The sequence below is a fragment of the Microtus oregoni genome, unplaced genomic scaffold, assembly GCF_018167655.1.
Source record: "Microtus oregoni isolate MIOR12 unplaced genomic scaffold, Mior012 000008F_ref0000371, whole genome shotgun sequence".
Lineage (NCBI taxonomy): Eukaryota > Metazoa > Chordata > Mammalia > Rodentia > Cricetidae > Microtus > Microtus oregoni.
In genome coordinates, this window is record NW_024543067.1 from 34,015,465 (window position 1) to 34,040,043 (window position 24,579).

Genomic DNA, 24,579 nt, shown 5'->3' on the forward strand with positions numbered 1-24,579 from the left:
AATTAAGCAACTATGCAAACCCAGCAGCTTTAATTAAAGAGAAATACCAACAGTGTTTGGAGGGAAAGGCTATAGGAGATGGGATACAATGTACTTTGTCCTACCGGTAGAGAAAGCTCTATTGATTTGTTCTGCTCAGTAAAAAAGCAACACTTTGTTCTTTTGTGGGTACTACCTAAGCAAAGCCTTTGGAAACCAGATAAATGTGCAGTTACTATTTCTGCTTTTGAGGCTGAAGAGTTTAATTTTCAACATCTCTTGTTTGAGGCCAAACATCATATATGATCCTGCAGCTGAAGATGGATGATAGATATGTCATTGCTCTATGAAAATGGATGATAGATACATTATTGCTCTGTGTATTCATCAGTTTCATTGCTCTCATCCTCAAGTCATTGACTCTGAGATCCCATTGACCAAGGCATTGTGCATGATACATAACAAAATGAGACCCTGCTCTCGAGGACCCATCGGAGGCAGGCACACTCTATATAAGATTGCAGGGGTAGTTTTACATACTGGGTCTTTGGGCCATAAAACTATTTTTTATTGATTTTTATTGAGCTCTACATTTTTCTCTGCTCCTGTTCTTGCCTCTCCTCTCCCCTTCTACCCTCTCCCAATGTTCCCATGCGGCCAATTTTCTCAGGAGATCTTGTCTTTTTCTACTTCCTATGTAGATTAGATCTATGTATGTCTCTCTTAGAGTCCTCATTGTTGTCTAGGTTCTCTGGGATTGTGAATTGTAGACTGGTTTTTCTTTGCTTTATGTTTAAAAGCCACTTATGAATGAGTACATACAATAATTGTCTTTCTGAGTCAGGGTTACTTCACTCAAATGATGCTTTCTAGTTCCAACCATTTGCCTGCAAATTTCAAGATTCCATTATTTTTTCTGTTGTGTAGTACTCCATTGTGTAAATGTACCACATTTTCCTTATCCATTCTTTGGTTGAGGGGCATTTAGGTTATTTCTATGTTCTGGCTATGCTAACAATGCTGCTATGAACATAGATGATCACATGTCCTTGTGGCATGGTTGAGCATCCTTTGGATATATACCCAAAAGTGGTATTCCTGGGTCTTGAGGAAAGTTGTTTCCTAATTTTCTAAGAAATTTCCACACTGATATCCAAAGGGGCTGTACCAACTTGCACTCCTACTAGCAATGCAGGAGTGTTCCATTTATCCCTCATCCTCTCTAGCATAAGTTGTCATCAATGTAAAGCAAAGGACATGGTCAAGAAGACAAAATGACAGCCTACAGAATGGGAAAAGATCTTCACCAACCCCACATCAGATAGAGGTTTGATCTCCAAAATATACAAAGAACTCAAGAAATTGGTCATCAAAAGAACAAACAATCCAATAAAAAATGGAGTACAAATATGTACAGAGAACTCTCAACAGAAGAATTTAAAGTGGCTGAAAGACACTTAAGGAAATGTTCAACATCCGTAGTTATCAGAGAAATGCAAATCAGAACAACTCTGAGATTCCATCTTAACCTGTAAGAATAGCCAAGATCTAATACTAATTTTTAAGCTCTCTATATTCCCTGAAAAGGAAAATAGCAGTCTCAAATGGTTTTAGAAATAGTACTTATTTTTCAAAGTCAGTGTTAGTAGCCTATAAAAAAATCAGTTCAGCATCCCTTAATTAGCATTTGTCATTTATGAATCAATTTTTATGAACAAACACAAATCTTAAGCAAGTCTAAAATCTGATTCAGTAGGAATAAAGGCTAATGTTATCTGGTTAATGGAGTTTTTGTGTAAATACTCTGTAAAGAGAAATAAATAAATTTTAAAAATGAATCATAGAGAGACATAAAACATGCACTTTGACATTCTTCACAGACTAGAGATGCCCATGTTTTCATGTAATATTTTCTCTCTCTGGCTGGAACCATGATTGTATGTTGTCTTTTTACAGATAAAATCGCCTACAAGCGATTAATGAATGCATTGTTATTCTTTGGCAATTCAAATGACAGTCAAGTAATCCTTATTTTAGGATGGTTACCCTAAATGATCATGGAGGAGAATGATGGCTATGAGTGGGGAATCGAGAGAAAGGATAATTGAGGGGATGAGATGCCACAGGAAATCAGAAGAATGGAAAAGATCATGGAGCTGTGCAGTAAAGGGTTATCATGTATTTTTAACCTTTGGAGAAGATGAAAATATTGTAAGGGCAGAGTAGTGTCATTAAGGTGAAGACGAGATTGGTCATATCGTGGGAGTAGGGGATGTATCCTTGTCAGGGCACAGAAAGGTGATCTCAGAACACCAGATGAGGATCCTGTTTTCTGGGATGATAACACAGGGTTAAGGAAAAGAGTTCAAGCAAAGTGGAGAGGGTCAATGAAGACTGTTGTTCCAAGGGCACTTAGAAAAAGAGAGAGAAAAGATTAGTGGTCAATATTAGAAGTCAACCAGATATGAGATACAACTGTGGAGTTACTCTAATGAGCAATTAGATTTATGAAAGCAGCCCTGAGTCTTCTAGAAACAATATCGGAAGAGCAGAGGGAAGTGATTCGAAAAGAAACTGCTTGCTGGATGCTAATAGCAGAAGAAAATGCATTCTAGAAAGAGGTTCATGGGATCCAGATAAATTATGGAGAGACATAAACTAAGAAAAATTGATAGGGTGAGATGACAGGGACATTGTAGATAACCTGTACTCCAGAGTGGCAAAGGGTGGGTGACTTCACAGATTGGGAGACATTGGCGCAGAAAATGACACACAAATTACAGCAGGCATTTCTTGTCATACAAAGCCAGGGAAGGGTTGCTACTGTGAAAAAGAACTGGGAGGGGTGTTGTCTGTCGAATTGAGCTAGTTTGTGAAGAGTGAGGCTAACGTGCATCTGGAAGGTCACTAATAGGGATCCAAATTTAGAAACCTCTCAGAATCATGGTAATGTGGTAGAAATACTCGCAAACGACACTCAGACAAACTTAGAATTAGTTGGTCTTGATTCGACTACAAACTAAGACATTTTTATTCATTTCCTTTTTGATTTAAAGAGAAACTTGTTTTAGGTTAATTTTAAAATTTTAGAACAATTAGATAGGATAGTAAAGAGGTTCTGTATATGCACATCAAAATTCCCTTTATTAGCATCTTGTATTAATGGACTACATTTGCCACAATTAATGAACACAATCTATTCACTATAATTGTACATTTGTTCTTGAGACTCATAACAGTTTGTCAGAATCCCTCAGTCTCCAGCCTCCATACCTCCTGTTGTTGAGAGGATGCTTAATGTTTCCAAGATTGGAATACTTGCAGGCTCTTCCATCTTTAAGAGGCTCTACCACCTTTGGTTCTGTTGCTTAAATATTTAACTAATTTTGTCTCATACAGATCATTGAACCTAGAGCTTTATGTGTGTGAAGCAAGCTTTCATCACAGAGATATACCCCTAATCATCTTTCTACTTTTTATTTTGAGATCATGTCTTATTAAATAGCCCAGGCAGACCTTGTATTTGAAACGATCCTTTCTTGGTTATATAACCCCTCAGCATGGATTATAGTCTATGTCACCAGATTTTCCCATAAAATTCTTTGTCAGTCTTGTATTTTTCTGTAATATCATACTGCTTGCTACATTTTCCCATTATATGCCTTTTTATTGTTATCTTATTAGTACCTGTCTTAATCAATAAACCATGATACAGGGTCCCTGTGTTCTTATAATTTTATTTACAGTGTGTATCATTCAACAAAACATAGCAAATAGACGCTGAAAAACAAGGAACAAATCAGCTATCTGAAGAGCTGTGCTGCAGAAGAGAATCAGTGAAAACCATCTATGCTGCTTAGGAAAGAACAAACGGTTCTCACCAGTTTAGAAAAACACCTCTGACTCAGAACAAATACATTTCTTTTTTTTTCCTTTTTCCTTTTTTTTTTTTTTTCGGTTTTTCGAGACATGGTTTCTCTGTAGCTTTGGTGCCTGTCCCGGAACTAGCTCTTGTAGACCAGGCTGGCCTCGAACTCCCAGAGATCCGCCTGCCTCTGCCTCCCGAGTGCTGGGATTAAAGGCGTGCGCCACCACCGCCCGGCTCTACAAATACATTTCTTACTACTAAATTATCCAAGTGGTGAATGAATAAGGTCAAGGAGTAGCAAGAACTGTGCTGCTGACATAGTTTGGACAGATAATAGGAAGCCATTGTCCACTGGTGTCTACAAAAGGACTTATCAGATTGATGTGAAGTCATAGGTTGGGTATCACAATGCTCAAATTTCCACAGTGAGATGGTTAGAGAAGTAGAAAAAGCCAGGTGGATCTAGCTGGGACTGTACTCTGCTCCTCACTGTATGATTATAGACAGATGGTCTTGACTGAGTTTCAGATTCTCATTTGTAAAAATGAGTTATGACATTGTATCTAGTTGGGCCCAATGAGGAAGGGGTTAGATGATATTTGTAGTGAACTTAGTGCAGTGACTGCTTTAGGCAAATGCTGAATAGATTGTAGCTATTGCAGAAGGTGTGTGGATCCTCTTTAACAACACAAGACTGGGTAATATGCCCATGAGTAGTGACTTACTACTGATCCTGCTTTGGAAAAATTAAAGTAGATGCATTTCAAAATAAAATGCATTGAATTCTCACAGGATTATTAAAACATGTATGAGTAATAATTTGCAAAAGATGTTAATCTTTTTTATTTACAAATTCATTTATATCAAGACTTATAAATGTGGTATACAGAGTCTAGCTGCCATGTGGGCCAGTGGATTAGTATGTCCCCAATGGCATGTTCAAATCATGCAGAGGCGTTTGTGTGGTGTTTGTTTGATTTGTGGCTACTACACATCAAGAAATAATGGACTGGCCTCATTCTGCAGGCTGAATAGGGAAGGGACAGCCATCAGGATGACAGATGTGGAAATGTTTCTGCATGGGTGTTCGATGCTAACGGTGAGGTCATTTTCCATCTTAGGAAATTTGTGTTTTGAATGCCCCATAAATAAGAGATTATATACTTTTAACAGTTGTTTTAAATTTGTAATTTTATAAAAATTTATTTATTATTTTGTAATTTCATTTTGTATTCCAACCACAGTTCTCCTTTCCACCCTCCTCTGCCTGCCCCCTCATCTCCTGCCCCAGCCCACCTCCCATTCATTCTATCCAATAGGTAAGGGCTCCAATGGGGCTTCAACAACATTTGGCACCTTAAATTGGGCAGGACCAAGCCCTCCTGCCCCCCAATTAAGGTTGAGCATGGCATCTTACCACAGGGATCATGCTAGATGATGCACCAGGAATAGATCCTGGTTCTACTGCCAGGGGCCCCTCAGACAGTCCAAGCTTCACCTCTGTCTCTCACATGTGGAGAGCCTAGTTGGTCCCATGGAGGATGCACAGCTGTTGGTCTAGAGATCATGAGTTTCCACAAGCTTGGTTCAGCTGTCTCTATAGATTTCTCCATCAAGATCTTGACCTCCCTTGGTCATATATTTCCTCCTCTCTCTTATACCGGACTCCTGGAGTTTGGCTTGGTACTTGGTTGTGGAACTCTGCATCTGGATGAAGGTTCTATGATGATAGCTGGCGTACTCACCAAGCTGATTACAGGGGAAGGCCAGTTCGGGTGCCCTCTCCTTTATTGCTAGGAATCTTAGCAGGGGGCACCCTTGAGAATTCTTTAGAATTTCCCTAGCATCAGATTTCTCCACAACCACATAGTGGCTCTTTCTATCAAGATTATCTCTTTTATTGCTCTCCCACTCCATCCCCCTCCCCAGGCATCTGGTTTTCTCATATTCTCATCCCCCTTCTCCTTTCCTTTACCACCCCTTCTGCCACCAATTTGCTCAGGAGATCTCATCCAATTCCTTTTTCCAGGGCAGTCCATATGTCCTCCTCTGGGTCCTTCTTGTTACCTATCTTCTCTGGAGCTGTGGATTATAGTCTGATTATCCTTTCTTTACAATTAATATCCACTTATGAGTGAGTGAGTACAGACTGTGTTTTGCACTTTTGAGTCTGGGTTATTTCACTCAGGATTTTTTTTCTAGTTCAGTTTATTTGCAGATTTCATGATGTCATTTTTTATGGCTCAGTAACACTCCTGTACAATAAAAGATTTTCCAGAGACATCACCATCTCTGACTTCAAACTCTACTATAGAGCTATAGTAATAAAAACAGCTTAGTACTGGCATTAAAAACAGCTTAGCACTGGCGTTGAAAACAGATATGTGGAGCAGTGGAATAAAATCGAACACCCCGACATTAATCCATACACTTATGAGCTCCTGAATTTTGACAAAGAAGAAGTCAAAATGGTACAATGGAGGAAGGAAAACATTTTTAACAAATGGTGCTGGCATATGTAGATGTCAATATGTAGAAGGTTGCAAATAGATCTATATCCATCCACACGCACAAAACTCAAGTCCAAGTGTATCAAGGACCTCAACATAAATCCAGTTGCATTGAACCTCACAGAATATAAAGTAGGAAATGGCCTTGAACACATTGGCACAGGAGATCACTTCCTAAATATAACCACAGATAAACAGAACCTCCTGAAACTGAAAAGCTTCTGTAAGGCAAACGACATGGTAAATAAGACAAGACAACAGCTTACAGAATGCGAAAAGTTATTCAGTCATCCCATATCTGACAGAGGGCTGATTTCTAAAATACATAAAGAACTCAATAAACTAGACATAAAAATATCAGGTAACCCAATTTAAAAATGGGGTACAGAGCTAAACAGAGAACCTCCATCAGAAGAATCTCAAATGGTTGATAGGCATTTGAGAAATTGCTCAACATCCTTAATTATCAGGGAAATATAAATAAAAATGACTCTGAGATACCATATTATACTTGTCAGAATGGCTAAGATAAAAAAATACTGAGGACAGCTTATGTTGGAGAGGATGTGGAGTCAGGGAATACCCTGCCACTCCAGGTGGAATAGCAAGCTTGTACAGCCATTTGAAAACAATATGGTGGATTCTCAGAAAATTGGGAATCAATCTACCTTGAGACCCAGCAATACCACTCTTAGGCATATATCCAAAGAATACTCAACTATACCACAATTACACATGCTCAACAATGTTCATAGTAGCAGTGTTTGTAGTAGCCAGAGCCTGGAAACAACCCAGATGTCCTTCAACTAAAGAATGAATAAATAAAATTTACACAATAGAGTATTACTCAGCTGTAAAAAAGAATTTATATTTTTTTAAAAGGCACATACTTTTGGTTCCAAACTCAAATTGGTCTAAGGGTAAGAGCAGAGAATTCATATGGTCTGGTCTCACACAGATGGTACCAGGTTCTTCTTCCCTAAATGTTTGATTTGAGATTCTATTATCTGGTCTGTATCTCCATTGCTGTGAAAGTGTGATATAATTTGATGTGGGAAAAAATCAATAAAATAGAAACAACACTGGCCTAAAGAACTAGAAAATCTAATCACAGTATGGGAAGACTAACGTAAAGTGGGAACCTCAACAGATTCCCCTCTTCTCTTTAACTGTTCATGCTGCCAACTTTTCATGCCACTCATTTATTCTTTCGTTCATCTATGCAGACAACCAGCAAATATTTCTTGAGAGCCAATGATGTCAGGAACGAATCTGTCAAGTGAACAGCATTCTGAAAGAGGTTTATTTTCAGATATTGATTATAGTTATGAATACAGGAACCAGCCATTAACATAATAGATAAGTGGGCACAGTATTTCAGGTTACTGTGCTGATAACAAATCATGAGCACATACCCAGATTTTCTCTGGGCTCAATTCACTTCCTCCTGTTGCTCATAACTCATTTGAGCTATTTTTTTATGTCTAAAATTTGAATTTTCAAGACATGGTTCTAAACATGTTATTAGCATGTATTAACTGTAAAAAGTATTGGCATTTACCAGGCCTCCATGTGTTTGTGTGAGTATGAGAGATAGACAGAGACAGAGACAGACAGAAGCGCATGTGCATGTGCGAGTGCACGCGTACACACACAAGTGCGCGCACACACAGAGGCTACATACACCATGCTAGACATTCATTGCGACATTTTTGTATTTGTAAACAAATGCACATTTTATCAGTACTTTTTTGGTTATTGCTGGATCAGAAAGAGACATTAAACTGCATATGAGCAGGCTATTTGGAGGTTAGACGCTCTGCATTCCCTTTTGTGTATGCTTACTATGATATTTCCTGGGAACTCAACCCTCTTTTCTTAAACAGATAAAACAAAGAACTAGTGAGATGGGAAGGGAGCTATGTGATTCTTTTATGACTCTTAATTCTGAAAATTAGGACATTATTTAAGACATGGTTGACTTTCTCTAACACTATCTTGTTGAAAATTCTTCTCAATTTGGTGAATATTTGCCTAAATTCTTGGTGAGATTGTAAAGATAAAAAAATATGAAGAATCTCATGAGGGGAATCATATATTTTCAATCAGATATTTGATGCAGAGTATAATTCTTTACAGGAACTCTCTGATCTCAAGTAGTGATGGAGGAAGGTCATTGGTTAAATAAAAAGAAACTGCTTGGCCCTCATTGGTTAGAAGATAGGTGGGAGGAGTAACAGAACAGAATGCTGGGAGGAAGAGGAAGTGAGCTCAGACTCCACAGCTCTCCTCTCAGGAGCAGACACCTCAGAGTGACGCCATGCTCCCAGCTCCCAGGCAGACACACGCAATGAAGCTCCGACCCAGGATGGACATAGGCTAGAATCTTCCCGGTAAGCACACCTAGGGGCGCTACACAGATGATTAGAAATGGGCTAAATTAATATGTGAGAATTAGCCTAGAAGAGGCTAGATAGAAATGGGCCAAGCAGTGATTAAATGAATACAGTTTTTGTGTTGTTATTTCGGGCATAAGCTAGCCAGGTAGCCAGGGTGCTGGGGACGCAGCCCCGTCACTCCTATTTCAACAAAGTAGTAATTGTAATCTGAGATATCAGCTACGTGAAATACTGCACTGAACTGAACATATGCAGGTGAGAAGACTAACCTCCTTCCATGTCTGCGTCTCACTTGTCCTGTTAGAGTTTTATAGAAGGAAGTTTAGCCACAAATCACACAATATGATTTAATCTAGAATTTGTTTAATCAACAATTTATGCAATACTTAGAAAATTGTGAGATGATGCCAACCAAGTTTTAGATAGATGTCCTTTTGTTTATACTGACTAATTTTTAACACACTGTCTATTTTAGCACATTCATTGCTAAAGGAAGAGGGAACAAATGGTGGTAAATCAGACAGGGCTTTGGACAATAGCAGGACTACCAAGGAAAAGGGATATAGGAGTTTGGTGAGTTCCTCTGACTGTCACCACTGTTTCTCAGTTGTAATGAGGTGGTTGAAAAGAACACCACAGACCTGTGTTCTAGTTCTAATTTTGTTGTAATGTTGAATGGCTCTTCAGTTTCTGTTTTTAAACAAAAATGCTATTTCTCTTTGTGTTACTAGATCAACTCTATTTAACATATTCTTACGCAGTTTATGCTTTCCCTCATCAAATGATATCCGTGTCTTTGTCTCCTGGTTATAAAGTACCAATTTTAGTTAGGAAGTTATCACTTTTTAAATTCCTATGAATTAGTTATCATGTTCTCAATAAATTATTAGAAAGTAAAGCAATGCTTCAAATATTAACAAGTCCAAAGTATTTATACACATTCCATAGTTAAATATCTCCTTGAATTATTCAGGATATGATTTCTGTGTCTGCCTATAAAACAGAATTTATCCTTCCATCACGAATTTCTGTAACCTTAGAGAAAGTAACTAGTTTAAAGAATTTTTTTATGAGAAAAAGTTTGTCCAGTTACAAACTGTTTGAGGGAATCAGAATCCCTGGTGTGTGCCCTGTAGCTCATGGGGTGTTTCAATAAGAGGTGGGAGACAGTGAGTGTGGTAGTCTTAATGCAGTATGATATGAGCTCACTGGGTAGACCAAGGAGAAGATGAAACATAACAGGAGGAAAAACTGCTGAAGTAGGAACCATAGCTACAGAGATGTCCCAAGACAGGAAGAGCAGGAACATGGAGAAATCCTCAACATCCCAGAAAGTGGAGAGTCACCTTTACAGACGTGAAGTTGAAACCATAAAAGAGTGCTAGAAAAAAAAAGGATTAGAGGAAAAAGAGAACATGTTTCACACTTGAAGAAAGTATACATGCAGAAACTCAAGAATTCCAAGCCAGATGTGCTCTTTCACATCTGTAATGCCAGTTCTCATGATGTGGGGACATAAGGATAACTGGAATTTGAGACTAACATGCTTATGCAGTGAAACTCTATGTTTAAAAAAATACCAAATAACTTGAAATAGTAAATTTTAGTAGTGACTATTTAAAGTACTTTTCTATACAAAGAAAACTTCCACGAAGAGGATAAAAAGATTAAGACTGTGTATCCATGTTATCTGAATAAAGCAAAAGATGCCAGGAAACAATCTAAATACAGTTAAAAAGTGATTAAAGAAAAATATTTCAACCCTGAAATCTATCTCAATCACAGCTATATATCAAAAAATCAAAGCTGATGAAGACTTTTTCAGACAAGAGTATCAAACAGAATCTACACCTGGCATACCTGAACTATAAAAATATTAAAGGAAGTTCTTCAGACAGAAGGAAAATAATACCAGATGGAAACATAAACCTACAGAAAAGAATACAAAGCAGCAGGAAGCAGGTGCATTGTAGGTTTTTCTTTCCTTTGTTCCTATATAAGATAATTATTTATAGCCGCAAATAATATTGTGGTAGGAGACAACATGAGTGAGATATACTAGAACACCAACACAGGAGGAGAGGGAGGAAAAGCATGTTCTAAACTTCTTAGACATTTGTCATGTGGTGTACTATTACTTGATCAGTTAAAGGTGCCCATGAAATCTAATACAACCCAACAAAGCCAACAATGCATATAGAAGTAGAATCACTAAAATGCTCTTTAGGGCCAGGAAGATGGTTCAGTGGGTAAAATGCTTACTGTTCAAAAGTGAAGGCCTGAGTTTGAATCTCAGGAATCTACACAAAAACTGAACACAGCATCACAGACTATAACCCCTAATGCAAGAGAAGAGAAAGAATGAAACCTCAAGGAGTTCATAGTCCACCTAGCCTGATGCAGGTGGGAATGGTCAAGAGACCCTGTCTCAAAGAAGGTGGAAGGTGAGCATAGGTACTCAGAGGTGTCCTCTGATCTCCATACCTGCATCATACACAGAAATGGGCACAGGCATCAGGTACACATGCATGTACACACACACACACACACACACACACACACACACCAAACAAATAAGACTTTTCATCCAAAAGAAACCAGGAAAATATGGACAAAAATTAAAAGAGGTAATATGAAAGCAAGATTGATAAAAACATTAATTGTATATTGTCTTAAATGCTCAATTCAAAATCAAACTATTATAATGGATGAAACATCACATCATCTTCATCCAACTATGAACCTTCATTAGCTATGAACCTACAAATAAATTCAAGGTAAGCAAAAGGTAAAAGAACAGCAAAGAAAGAGAGAGAGAGAGAGAGAGAGAGAGAGAGAGAGAGAGAGAGAAATCTTGACTTTTAATTGGGCCAATATTTTACAAAATGAAATGTTAATACTTGTGGTAAATTTTCTAATGAGTAAGATCACAGCTCAAGAAGAACCATGAGTTTCAAGGGACTGAAAACAGAGCTTTAAAATATGCAAAAATTGGGGGACCTGAAATCTAGATGAGTTAAAGTCAATATTGTGTGTGTATCCTACAGAGTGCTGATAAGTTTACACTAGAAACAAAAATAAGAAAGAATAGAGTATTATCCTTTCACTTGCCTGGCATGAATACACATCCCAGTTTGTAGGCAGAACATAGATGTTTACAACTGTGTCAGGTATTCTCCAGTAGACCGTATGCTGGTCTATTAATTTAAAATACTTTCAAAAATATTAAGGCTATTGTATGTGTTACTTAAAAATTAATATGGTCAACTACATATATATCTTCTTAAAATTTAAATTTTTATGTCTGTTGTTTTTCTTATTCTTAGCATTCTGACTGGGATAAATAAAATCTAAAGTAGTTTGAATTTACATTTCCTTAAGAATTTCATTTATGAGTATTGTGTTTAGCTCAGTTCAGCCTTCCCTCTCTCCTTTCCACATCCCTCATTTCTCAATACCATAATATAATTATTGTGGTTCTATATATTACTTTTCTGCACCCACTTAATGTTTCCCTTGTGTCCATGTGCTTAGAGCTGAATGCTAGAGGTTCCCCGGAGAAGATGGACTTTCCTTCTCTTAGCAGTTATTAATTAACTTCGTCCAGGGGTTGTGAAATTTATCACACCTACTATAGAGAACTATGAATCTTGGCAAATGCATTAAAATATTGCTAGGTGGTGTTGACGTAAGCCTTTAATCCCAGCACATAGGATGCAGAGGCAGGTGTATCTCTGGTGAGTTTATGCCAGCCTGGTATACAGAGCTAGTTCCAGGACACCCACGGCTGTTACACAGAGAAATCCTGGCTCAAAAAACCTCATAAAACAAAAAGACCCCAAAACAACGAAATAAAATGTTTTATATGTGCGCGCGCGTGTGTGTGTGTACTTGAGTGTATGAGCCAAGAGGAGCCAGAACTTCCCCTGGAGCTGTGGGCCAGTTAATGTGTGCAGTTGCTGTGAACTGAACTCTAGTTCTCTACAAGAACAATAAGTGTTTTTAATTGCTGAACCATCTCTTGAGCCCAAATAAACTTATCTATATAATAATTTGAAGATTATTTAACAGGTTATCATTGATTTAGAATATCTAGAAGTTTCTCACATTTCAGTAACTCCAAAACGTATTTATAAATCTTTAATTTTTTTTTAAAGAATGCCATCCTACGAAAGTTTTTTCTCTAATGTGTATTTGACAAATTCTATTCTAGTTTAATAAGAAATTCTGAGAAATACAAAGTTTTTCTCTCATTTTGTATTAGTTATAGCAAAACTTGCTTTTGGGCATCTTTGACAAGGACTAGATGAGAGTCTGCAAAGACTTAGAGAACGAAGAAGTCTTTAGAGTTAGATCACATGGGGTTACCAGGACCCATGCATGCTGCTATTGATTCTTTCTTTTGTGTGCTGGGTGTGTGCAGGCATGCTTAGATTTCAACATGATATCAAAGTCATTTTTGTGAGTAAGTAAAACACAACGGATGATTTAGTATAAACAAATTAAATTTATCTAGGAACATGGCTCAGGGAAAAGGAGATTGCTGTACAAGCTTGAGGTTCAGAGTTCAGATTCCCAGAAATTCATAAATGTTGGGTCAGCATGGAAACTGGCTTATAATTCTGTCCTCTAAAACTGAGGCATGCAGGAAATCCCAGAACAAGTTGGCTAGCAAGATTACCCATACCAGCAACTTCGTGTTTGAGATCTTGCCATACCGATAAGTTGGAGGGTGATGGAGGATGGTTCTGCTTTCATCTTGGGCCTTCACTTTCATTGTATACTCAGGTGCACATACTAACACACACATGCACTCATATGCATGCAAAATATGCATACACAGAGACACGTTTTATACACAACAAAATTGCCAGAGAAAACAATTCACAATGGTTCAGGGTCTAGATTGAAAAAGTTGTGGCTAATCAGGATGATGACATTTTGGGAGCCAGACAGAGATCGCAATGGCGGCACAGCCCCAGGAAGTCGCGCTTTAAAATGACACAGCGTTTTTTCTGCTACTGTTGCCGAATCAGGAAATCTCTCTACAGCATGCCACCAACAAACAGCAAAAATCTGTGTTAAACTCTCGCTCCCTTATTTTTAAGTCTTCTCAGGTTTTTTAAGTGGGTTTAGTCCATCACGTGGGGCGCCAACTGTAGTAATAGGGGCGGCAGGGCTGCGTTCCCAGCACCCCGGCCGCCTGCTCAGCACCCTGGCTGCCTGCTCGGCTAGCTTATGCCCCGAAATAATTACACGGACACTGTATTCTTTTAAACACTGCTTGGCCCTTTAGCCCTAGCCCTTACTGGCTAATTCTGTTATCCCGATCAACCCATCTCTAATAATCGGTGAGCACCGGTCTTACCGGGAAAGGTTCAGCATGTCTAACCTGGCGGCTTGCTTCATGGCGTGTGTCTGCCCGGGAGCAGGGCATGGCATCTCTGCTGAGGCATCTGCTCAGGAGAGCAGAGCTGTGGAGTCTGACCTCACTTCCTCTTCCTCCCGGCATTTTGTTCTGTTTACTCCACCCACAGGGCCAAACAGTTTCTTTATTGGCCAATGACCTTCCTCCATCAGTAATGGGATCTCCCTCTTATGTATATATTAGGGGAGTGTATATGTATGTATTACTATTTACACTTTTCTTATTTTATCAATATTATGTTTTAAAGAAGAATGTTATTTTCATCTTAATTTTAGGTGGTTCAAAGATGAAAAGAATGTTCTGAGTATTTGGTTTCCTATTTGTTTCTGTACTCAAGTGACTGAGTTGATGCTAGGACAACATTCACAAGGAAGAAAAATGTTGAAAGATGACAGTCTTGCTGTAGTTTTTATTGCTGTCAAGAGACACCATGGCCCACAGCAACTCTTATGACTAAAAACATTTAACTGAGGTGCTTTGCTTACAATTTCAGAGGTCATCATCCTGGTTGGGAGTATGGCGGCATGCAGGCGAAGGTGGTACTGGAGCTGAGAGTGCTATATAGTGATAGGCAGGCAAGAGGAAGTCAACTGACTGTCACACTCAGCGAAGCTGGAGAAAAAGAGACCTCAAAGCCCACTCCCTCAGGGACAGAGTTCAATAAAACCATGTCCCCCTAATAGTCCCACTCCTTTTGGGGAACATTTTCTTTCGAACCACAGCAATGAGTTTATGCCACTGATTTCCTAATGAGATAACCATGCTAGGAAACTGGAATATGTAAGAAAATGAAATGATTTTCACGATTAAACTATGTTACTTGGTAAAGTACCTGAATAAAATAGGACATTAGCAGTAATTATGATGAATTAATTATGAATGTTGAATGTACATTTTGGATAATATATTGCTAAAATTTCTTTCCCGTTTATCAGAAATTCTGGTGTCATCAATAATCTAATTTTATTTTTGTGACTAAAGTATTTTATTAAACTAAGTGTACAATTTCCAAATGATTTTATAAGAAATTCTAAAAGGTAAATAAACATTTCAATTAATGAACACAGAGTTAACAGCAAAATTTTTAGCTTTATAGTACAAGTGAAAACATTTTGTTTGTGATATACTGTCTGAATAGTTTATAATGCATTTTGCTGTTGGCAGCAAGGTGAGAAGTCTCAGGGTTACTTCAACCCTTACTAATAACAGAATCCTTATTTGACCATGAAAGACAATGGCTCAATTCTAAGACACATATGCACTTTGTCACTATATAATGTGAAGTTATAAAGTTCTTTAGGATGCGGATGTGTTCTAGCCCTATTTTTGTATTCAATTTTGTAAAGAGGCATCAAGTAACACTGTAGAGCTGAATTACATTAAAAAATTAATCACCATTAACCTACATTCTCTAACAGCTTGCTGTGTTTCAAATGATGCTTGGTTTTTGTGACACAGATATTTAAATTTGTTTTAGAGGTAATTAAAAATAAACAACATTTAATCACCACACAGAGTAATTTTGAACTCATTTTGTCATGTGTAAAATTTTCAACTTAGAGAGGTTGACTTTTCCATGGAATTCTAAGTGACGGGAATGACTTACTCACCCCAGACTTTTTCTTCTGCATCCACCTCCTCCTCCTCCTTCTGACTGTGATGGAAGCCTGGGATGCACGCAATGTAAGCGCTGGGACAGGAACAAGAGATTAAACTTGGAAGTTTACCCTTGGCTGAGAGCCAGGGTTTAAGGAAATAAACCCCAGCACTTTCAGGGCACAATCATTAGGATGCAGATTTGATTTTATACAAGGAAGAGGCCAAGAGACAAAAAGCTTTTGACCTGGAGAATGTGGATGCTGAAGAATCCACTGGAGTCATGCCAATAACCATGCCTCCAAGGAGGAATTGTGCCTTTTTTCTCACCTGTAGATTAAAGCTAGGACTAATAAATGAGAGGCATGATTCCAGATCCAGCTAGCATCGGTCTGGATTTCTAACATCAATGTATAAAAATATACCGAGATTCCCAAGTGGTGGTAAGTCAGTTGAGCAACACAAAGTGTTGAAGCAGAAGGTGGTGATCTCTTAGCTGGCTCTCAACATAGAAATGTTCAGCCAAATTTAAAGGATCCTTTCAATATGTGTCCTAAGTTTTACAGATATACAAATATATTTAAAAAGTGGATGCATCTCTTGAAATGTAAGTTTATTGGACAACTTCAATACAAAGCTAGATTAAAATAGAAACTCACAAATCAAACAATAAGGAAACAACAGCACCTGCAGGAAAAAGCAGCCTGACAGTTGTAGGTGAGAAGAAAAGCAACAGATTTTAAGTCTTGCGTCAACTACTGTTCCCAACACTCACCAAACAATAACTATTTAGTGCTAGATAAAGCTATCTGGCCGGTGCTTCCAACGTTGTCAAGGGATCTGACTGCTCAGTTTTCACCCCCACATGAGTGTGAGGTTTTGTGTCTTGGCAAAGGAAAAAGTGAAGGGAGATTTCACTCTAGGGAAAGTGTATGTTCTTGGCTGTGAAGGAAGCAATTCTGCAGACACGGAGCTCATTCTTTCCGTCCTACATATTGAGAAGGCCTTCCAGGATGAGTTTCCAGGAGGTCAAGTCTCATGTGCTTTCGACAATAGCTGCTGAATTCTTGGTGGAAGGCAGGTCTCTGTGCAGCACCCTTCACAGAAAAGACTTACCTCACCCCAAAGCCAGCCTTTCACTTTTTAATTACCTATTGCATTATTTCTATTTGTTAGGAAAGCATCTTGAAGACTTCTTTGTGTGTATCTTATAAAATCCTTGCTGTAAGCAGTGGGACTCGTGTCTCCATCCACCTCAGCAGTAAGCTGTTTTAAATGAAGAAGATTGGGCTTCACTCCAGGATGAGGAAGAAGATCTTGCAGGACAATAAATGAGGAGCAGAAGGAGGGAGAACGAACGTGAGCAAGGAAGTCAGGACTGCGAGGGGTGCACCCACCCACTGAGACAGTGAAGCTGATCTATTGGGAGCTCACCAAGGCCAGCTGGACTGGGACTGAAAAAGCATGGGATAAAACCAGACTCTCTGAACATGGCGAACAATGAGGGCTGATGAGAAGCCAAGGACAATGGCACTGAGTTTTGATCCTACTGCATGAACTGGCTTTGTGGGAGCCTAGCCTGTTTGGATGCTCACCTTCCTAGACCTGGATGGAGGGGGGAGGACCTTGGACTTCCCACAGGGCTGGGAACCCTGACTGCTCTTTGAACTGAAGAGGGAGGAGGAGAGGAGTGGGGGGAGAGGGACAGAAATGGGAAGCTGGGAGGAGGTGGAAATTTTTTCAATAAAAAATATTAAAAGAAAAAAGATTTCGCAGAGGCTTGTATGCATGTTGAAGTTGAGAGGCACATCTCAGAGTCTGTTCATGAATAAGAACTTTGCATAAACTTGTTTAAATTTTGGTCTCCTGGCAAACTGTGTGGCCTTAAGGCGGGGGCAGGAATTCAGTCTGGGAAAAAGATCTGAATTTGTAACCTAGGATTAGAAGACAAAGGTGGGACTGGGTGAGATAAAGACAGCTGGAGCCTCTATCACTAGACATGCAATATTATATTAGACCACAGAAACTTGCTTTAAAACTGAATTCTTTGGGAAGAGCTCCGGAAGGTAGTTCCTGATGGTTCCCGGCTTCTTTTGATCTTGCATATATGCAGAACTTAATTTCTTCCTTTCCTTCCACTTTTTAACCCTTCTTTCCTCTCCATCTAGTTCCCTCATTTCTCCTTCTCTTCTTCCTTTTTTTCCTCTCTCCCTCCCTCCCTCTCCTCCTTCTCCTTTCATTAATTCTCATTGATTTAGAAATAATGAATAGTTCTTTAATATGTTTGCAATTAAGGTCATACGAAAAACACACAATTAGTGACAGTTTTCCATTGTTACTGAGATTTGAACCAATATCTTACAGAGGTGGCCAGATACTTTCTGTAAACAAGTTCAGGGGTCTGACTGAAGAACATAGTTTTAACTTGAAGACATAATCCACACCATTGAATGGAACCTTACAATCTTAGTTACTAAAATGTGTCCTTGATTTTCTTTAACTTGGAGTTTTAAATCTAGTTTTAATATTCTTCATTCATTTCAAAATCAACGAGTAATCAAGAAAAGATGTTCCCTTTCTGGATTCTAGGCTATCTCATTGGACTCAGACAAGACTTCAAGATTTCATTTGGGCCAGAGCAAGATCTCCTGACTTCTTCCCCTTTTAATGTCTTTCAGCTTAAAGTCTGGTAGCAGCTGAACTCTGCAGACCTTCTTCACACTGGGCAGTTAGTGACCATGCAGGAGATTGGAATGAGCCAGCACTATATACTCAGTCATCTCTGCTCTAACTGACAAGATGCCTCCATTATCACACGTAAGAGTCCATAGTCTACATACATCATATTTCCTATTATTCACCTGTTCATGAGAAACATAGCAATGAAAATTCCTCTGAAAGGCCTGAGTTCTATTTCTTGTCTTTGGTACCAATTTCAAGTGAACGTTCTCAGTTTTCTGGAGTCTTAGCCATCAGATAAGTGAAATTAGGGATTTTGATAATTTAGTGATCCTTTCCAACAGCCATTTCTTCTCGTGGCTATACACAAAATATACTTCAACCTCTAATTGAGTATAATTAATGAAGCAGAGTGCTGTAGCCTAGATCTTAAATTGTTCACAAAAGTTCCACTTTGGAGGTCTTGGTGCCTAGCTTATGGAAAGACAGAGTGTTGGAATCTTTAGCAGTCAAGGCCTAGTTGCAAGAAGCAGATCATCAATAATCTGCATGCTTCTTGATGTGGGCCAGCTGCTTCCCTTAGCCACTGGGCAAAGTCTTGAGGCCATGACTCAAAATCCCTCTGTTTCACACTGCTTACTTCAGGTATTTAGTATGTGTGGTGTAAAACTGGATAACATGCCAACCGAGACTCGACTAGCATTAGTGAAAACATTTCAGGGGCCAGACAACATAGCTTAAGGGGCTTCACCTCAGGTGTCTATCAGAATTCTAATACCATAAATGATGAGTGGGGATTAGGAAAGCTCAGTTAGTAATTGCTTCTACTGGGAAAAGTTTGTATCATTGTAAACTGGTAGAAGAACAAAACTTTGGAGATAATTGGGAGATCTGAATTTGAATCTTGGTCTGACCATATACAAGTCTTCTAACACAATTTTTGAGCCTCAGTTTCTTACTTTGTGAACTGAGAATTATGATGAAGTTTTTGAGAATAGGATGAGGTGATAGGACCTAAAAAGCTAAGGGCGGCCCCTGTCTTAATGCTACCTTTTCCCATGTCTATGTGTGTTTACCACTGTAGGCACAAAGGTCTCAGGACAAAAATCCACCTCAGTAAAAAGTCCCCGTATCACACAGCACTGGGTCAGCCAATGATTCTAAGACTAGAACTGCAGACGAGAATCTTGACAGAGTTAGTCCCCACTCCCCGTTTCAGGAGAACTGCCTGATTCTTTCTTTATGCTTTCATCGATGAACACGGACATGGAGGCCTGGCCACACACCGTGGAGGCTTCATTTTCCTTCTCCCACCATCTCTGAAGAGGGCAGGAGTGGTTGCCAAGTGCTGGGGTCTCTGTGTTCTTCCTAGCAGCTGTTGTTTATGTATGACGTCTTGTGGTTTTCAACACCTGGTTCTAAATTTACCCATGAAGGCTTCATCTTATTCTCTGACCTTCCTCCCAGATTAGAACTGTCCAGAAAAATGATACCTCAGGGATTGGTGTGAAGTATCCCCAGAGCCGATCACTCATTGTTCCAGCCCTTCCCAAGAATCTTGCTTCAGGCAGCAGACTCTGGATGAGACCTGCGATCATTATTCCTTGGACTCTGGACACCAGGTATACAGGAGGAATTAATTAAAAGAAGCATGCTCCAAGTCTGTGGGTAATGAGGCAATGACAATGAAGTGTCTTGTTTGCCTTATTCATTCGCTTTGTTTAAGAGAAGAAATAAAATAAGTAGAATTTATATTCAGCTTCAGTGCAAAGGCGTGTTGATAGAAATTCTACCAATAAATAGTGTTTCAGAGCTGCTCTTTTGATCAACCTAAGACAGGGGCATGTGGCTTATGCATTTAAGGATGGTGGATGGAGCCCTAAGGGCAGTCTTTCAAATTTCTAACCCATTTAAAATATTCTTTATAGTAAGAAGGGGAAACATTTAAATGATATAAAACATGTGACTTAGACAGAAAACCACATATGAACCCTTAATGATCAGATATGTTGGTAGAACTATTATTTTAATCCATTTTACAGATGAGAAAATATGGTCATCAAACATGTCTTGATTTATAAAGTCATGTGCAAACACTTTTTCGGGTGGTGTCAAAGAAACTTCTGAGCAATGTTGAAATATTTGGTGGAAGGGAGTGCACCACTGAGTTTTGGAACACGGAATGCCCTCAGCTAAGCCTGCCGGTGGACTCTCATTCCATATGTTTAGGGACCCATGCTGCTGTGACTCTTATCAGAGCTGCCAGCCTATTTATTAGTTGTTAGTCATTCTGTGCCTCAGTTTCCCCCGTGTTGAAATGAAAAGAGGGAAGACCGATAGCAATGGTGCTGAGTAAGTAAAGGTACCTGTCAGCATGTTTGAGGACCCAGATTCACAAACCCAACTGCAGATGGTATGAGAGAACCAATTCCTGTGGCCCTCTGTTCTTGGCACATGTCCCCATACCCTACTGAATAAGTATAAAACCCCCCCAAAACATGAGATTAAAATGAATAATTTAAAATTATCACTCTTGTGCAGTCTGGTATATACCAGATCAAGCACATGGTAGAGATTTGGTGCAGTTTACCAGTGTGTGTGTGTGTGTGTGTGTGTGTGTGTGTGTGTGTGCATGTGTGCATGTGCGTGTGTGTGTGTGTGTGTGTGTGTGTGCATGTGTGTGTGTGCGTGCACACCCGTGTGAGAGGACATGGTAGAGATTTGGTGCTATCTCTCAGTGTGTGTAGGGGGAATGGGGTTAGAGCCATGAGCATAATAATAGGAATATGCTCATTAACACTACTGTAGTTTGTATTTCTATCTGGGCCTCTAGGGGTTGAGAAAAAGAGAAGAACCCTCTTGAGGCAGGGCCTGTATCCCAAAATGTTGGCATCTTAGTGTGTTCTCCTGCCTCTTGTGAACTGGGATCATATTGTATTTGAAAGTCTCAGCTTCGGAGCCCAGAGTGCTGAACAATCTCCAGGTCACTGCAGCACGAAGTGCAAAGCACTGGCTTTCAGGACAGAGCCAGGAAGATTCACTTTTCATTGTAACCCTGTTAGGATTTCCCTTGGGAGAGAATTCTCAGGAGAAGATTTTGAACTCTTCTTTTGGAACACATGTGGTTCGTGCAGTTGTCCTTCATAGTCCAGAGAACAAGGAAAACATGAAATTGGAGCTGGGTAATATCAGGAGAAATGTAAATTGCAGACATCTCTGTTTGAGAATATCCTATTGGTTCATAAATTAGGTTGGATTAACCTGAAATAAAATCCAGCAGAGCTTCATGGGTATAGTCAATTCCATCTTTGATAAGTACTTCATGTAGTTCCCAGGATCCTTTCTTGCCCTTCCACCTCCAGACATCTGTATGTAGAACATAATATTTTCTATGATGTTTGATTGGCAAATGAGAAAAGGGACCCTAAAGCTAAGTTAACTACAATCTAACACTTAAGCGTCTATTTGTGTTAGCATTAGAAACTGCCACCAGATAAAGGAGCCTGCTTTTTGGTACAGTTCTTGGTAAACAGGATTCTGGAGTTGCTTATGGTTTTCTCAATCATAGTCGCTGCCTCTTGTGGGTTTCCATTGAGCCACTGAAAATCCTAGTCAAGGGCTGTCTCTTGAGCCTCGGATTCTTCAAGTGGCTCAGATAGCACAACCCATGGAGAAGCTTGTCAGTTTTGGAATTCTGAGAGTGTTCAGTCTGAGAAACTACTGGGATCCAAGAATCCAGTCCAAAGAAACACTTTTGTTTTGCCTTTAAACTGATTTTATATTTATTCAATTGATTTGAAGCAGGGGCTCCTAACCTTCCTTATTCATTTTATATACCAACCACAGTTCCCGCTCTCCACCTTCTTCCTCTCCCCTCAGCCCACCCTCCATACACTCCTCTGTAGCCTGTTCTGTTTGTGGGTCTCCTGGGAACTCTTATCAACCAGGATGTTATGTGTCCCCTTTGGGCAGTTGTCACATACTGCCTGGGATGGCACTGGCACAACAATGTCCTTACCTGGGGTACGCTGCAGTCCTCCCTTGTTACCTTTAGAATAGCCTGGTAGGTACATTGTGAGGCACATCTGCAATTTCAGATTTTCCAGGAATCATTTTTACTGTGAACACCCTGCACAAAACAAGATTAAGCGAGCCTTTGCATTTATTTTGTTCATTTGTTTTTTGAGACAGGGGTCCTCTGGGTAGCTTTTGAGCCTGTCCTGGAACTCACTCTGTAGACCATGCTTGCCTCGAACTCAGAGATCTACCTGCCTCTGACTCCTAAGTGCTGGGATTAAAGGCGTGCGCCACCACTGCCCAGTTAAATGAGTCTTAATCACATAGTAGTGTAGCGAGCTGCATGGAATCACACCTGATGGAGATGTATAATCAACTCCTATGGCTGAAGTCTGACTTATGCCTGATCACGCAATGATCATCAGCTGCTTGCATATGCGTGGGCCTATGGGCAGTGACCACCTGGCAATCCGGATTGGCCTACTTAAGGGCTGGGAGAGGTTTGCCCAGTGAGAGAGAGGAAGGAGTAAGAAGGAGAGAGAGGTGTTGCCCAGAGAGAGAGGGGAAGAGAGAGAGAAGTGTAAAAAGTCCTGGAATAAAACTGCAGTGAGAAGAGCTCCGGTGGTCGCGTCATCCTTGTGGGACGAGGCTGGCTGTGACATAGTAGATCTTCAAAATCTGCTGTGCACTTTACACATGGTATACAGAAAAACACTGAGAAGAGATCTCAGTTATTACAGGCTTGAATCAAATGCTCAAGAGAAGCTGTAACTATGACTCCCACACTGCTAGACAGCATAGTTCTCAGGCACTTCTCGATGGGATGCTGTATCAACAGACATGCAGTTTGCGTTCAAATCTTACCTTTTCAGCTTCTCTAAGTCTTGAATTTTACATGTGTGAAAGTCTGATCACAAATGAGCCCAAAGACCAGAATAGGGTATGTATTTAAAGTTGTTAAACATATTAAAACTTTTTGTAATGGTTCCTATAAGTGTTGTATATGATAATATATAAAAGCCACCAGAGTGTGGAGTGGTGATGTCACATGCCCTTAATCCCAGCACTCAGGAAGCAGAGACAGGAAGATCTCTGTGAGTTCCAGGCCAGCCTGGTCGACAAGAACTAGTTCTAGGACAGGCTCCAAAGTTACAGAAAATCTCTGTCTCGAAAAACCAATAAATAAATAAATAAATGCCACCAGAGAACTATGTAGTGCATACTGTCTACTCAGAAAAAAAAATCCACTCTTAAAACTGTATCTCAAAAGTAAAGGGTAAAACATTGGCCAGGTTTTTCCATCTTCTTATCCATTCTGAATGGGTATGCCCATTTTATATCCCTCTTTTCTCTTTGTTTTTTGAGGCTCCCTGCAATTCCTTACAACACTTTAAGAATCTCTGTGCTCTCTGCCTCCCACAGATTGCATGCACATGGCATCATACTGACTTATTTACTAGGAACCCACACTCTCAGTAGACACAGGGCAAGGGAGAAATAACTGAACCATTTATGTAGAACACTAAAGGTTGAAAATTCTTCCAAGAGAAACCTGTTAGTTTGATTTTGTTTTTGGCCTGAACTAAATAGAATTGAAAATGTTCTTACAAATAAAAGTCATTTTACTTAGTGTTTCCTATTAAATATTTGTTGAGCTGATTGAAATTTCTTAAGATATTAAAGGGAAGATTGGCTACAAAAGAGTGGTGTCTCTGAGGAGACAGTGGGGGAGAGACTGGGACATAACAGTTTCCTAAAAATGCACTGAGATAAATGTAACCAGCAGGTAAGGATAATCGGCTCCTCTCTCTAGGTGGGTCAAACCATGTAGGACACCAGCAACTGATGAAGAATGCATCATTGATACTGGGATTAGATTCAGAGAAAGAGACAGGAAGCAGCTGCCAGTCACAGAATGGGCAAGAGCCAGGCTCTCACTTCACACAGTCCATTTTTCACATTACACAGTACCCTTAGCCACTTGGGGTGCATAATGACTGTAAGGAACTCTCCCTGGCTCTTGCCTTCTGGGCCTATTATTCATTTCTTAATTTCCAAAAATAGAATGGAAGCAACTCTGGGACCAGAGTTGCTAAGGTTAGG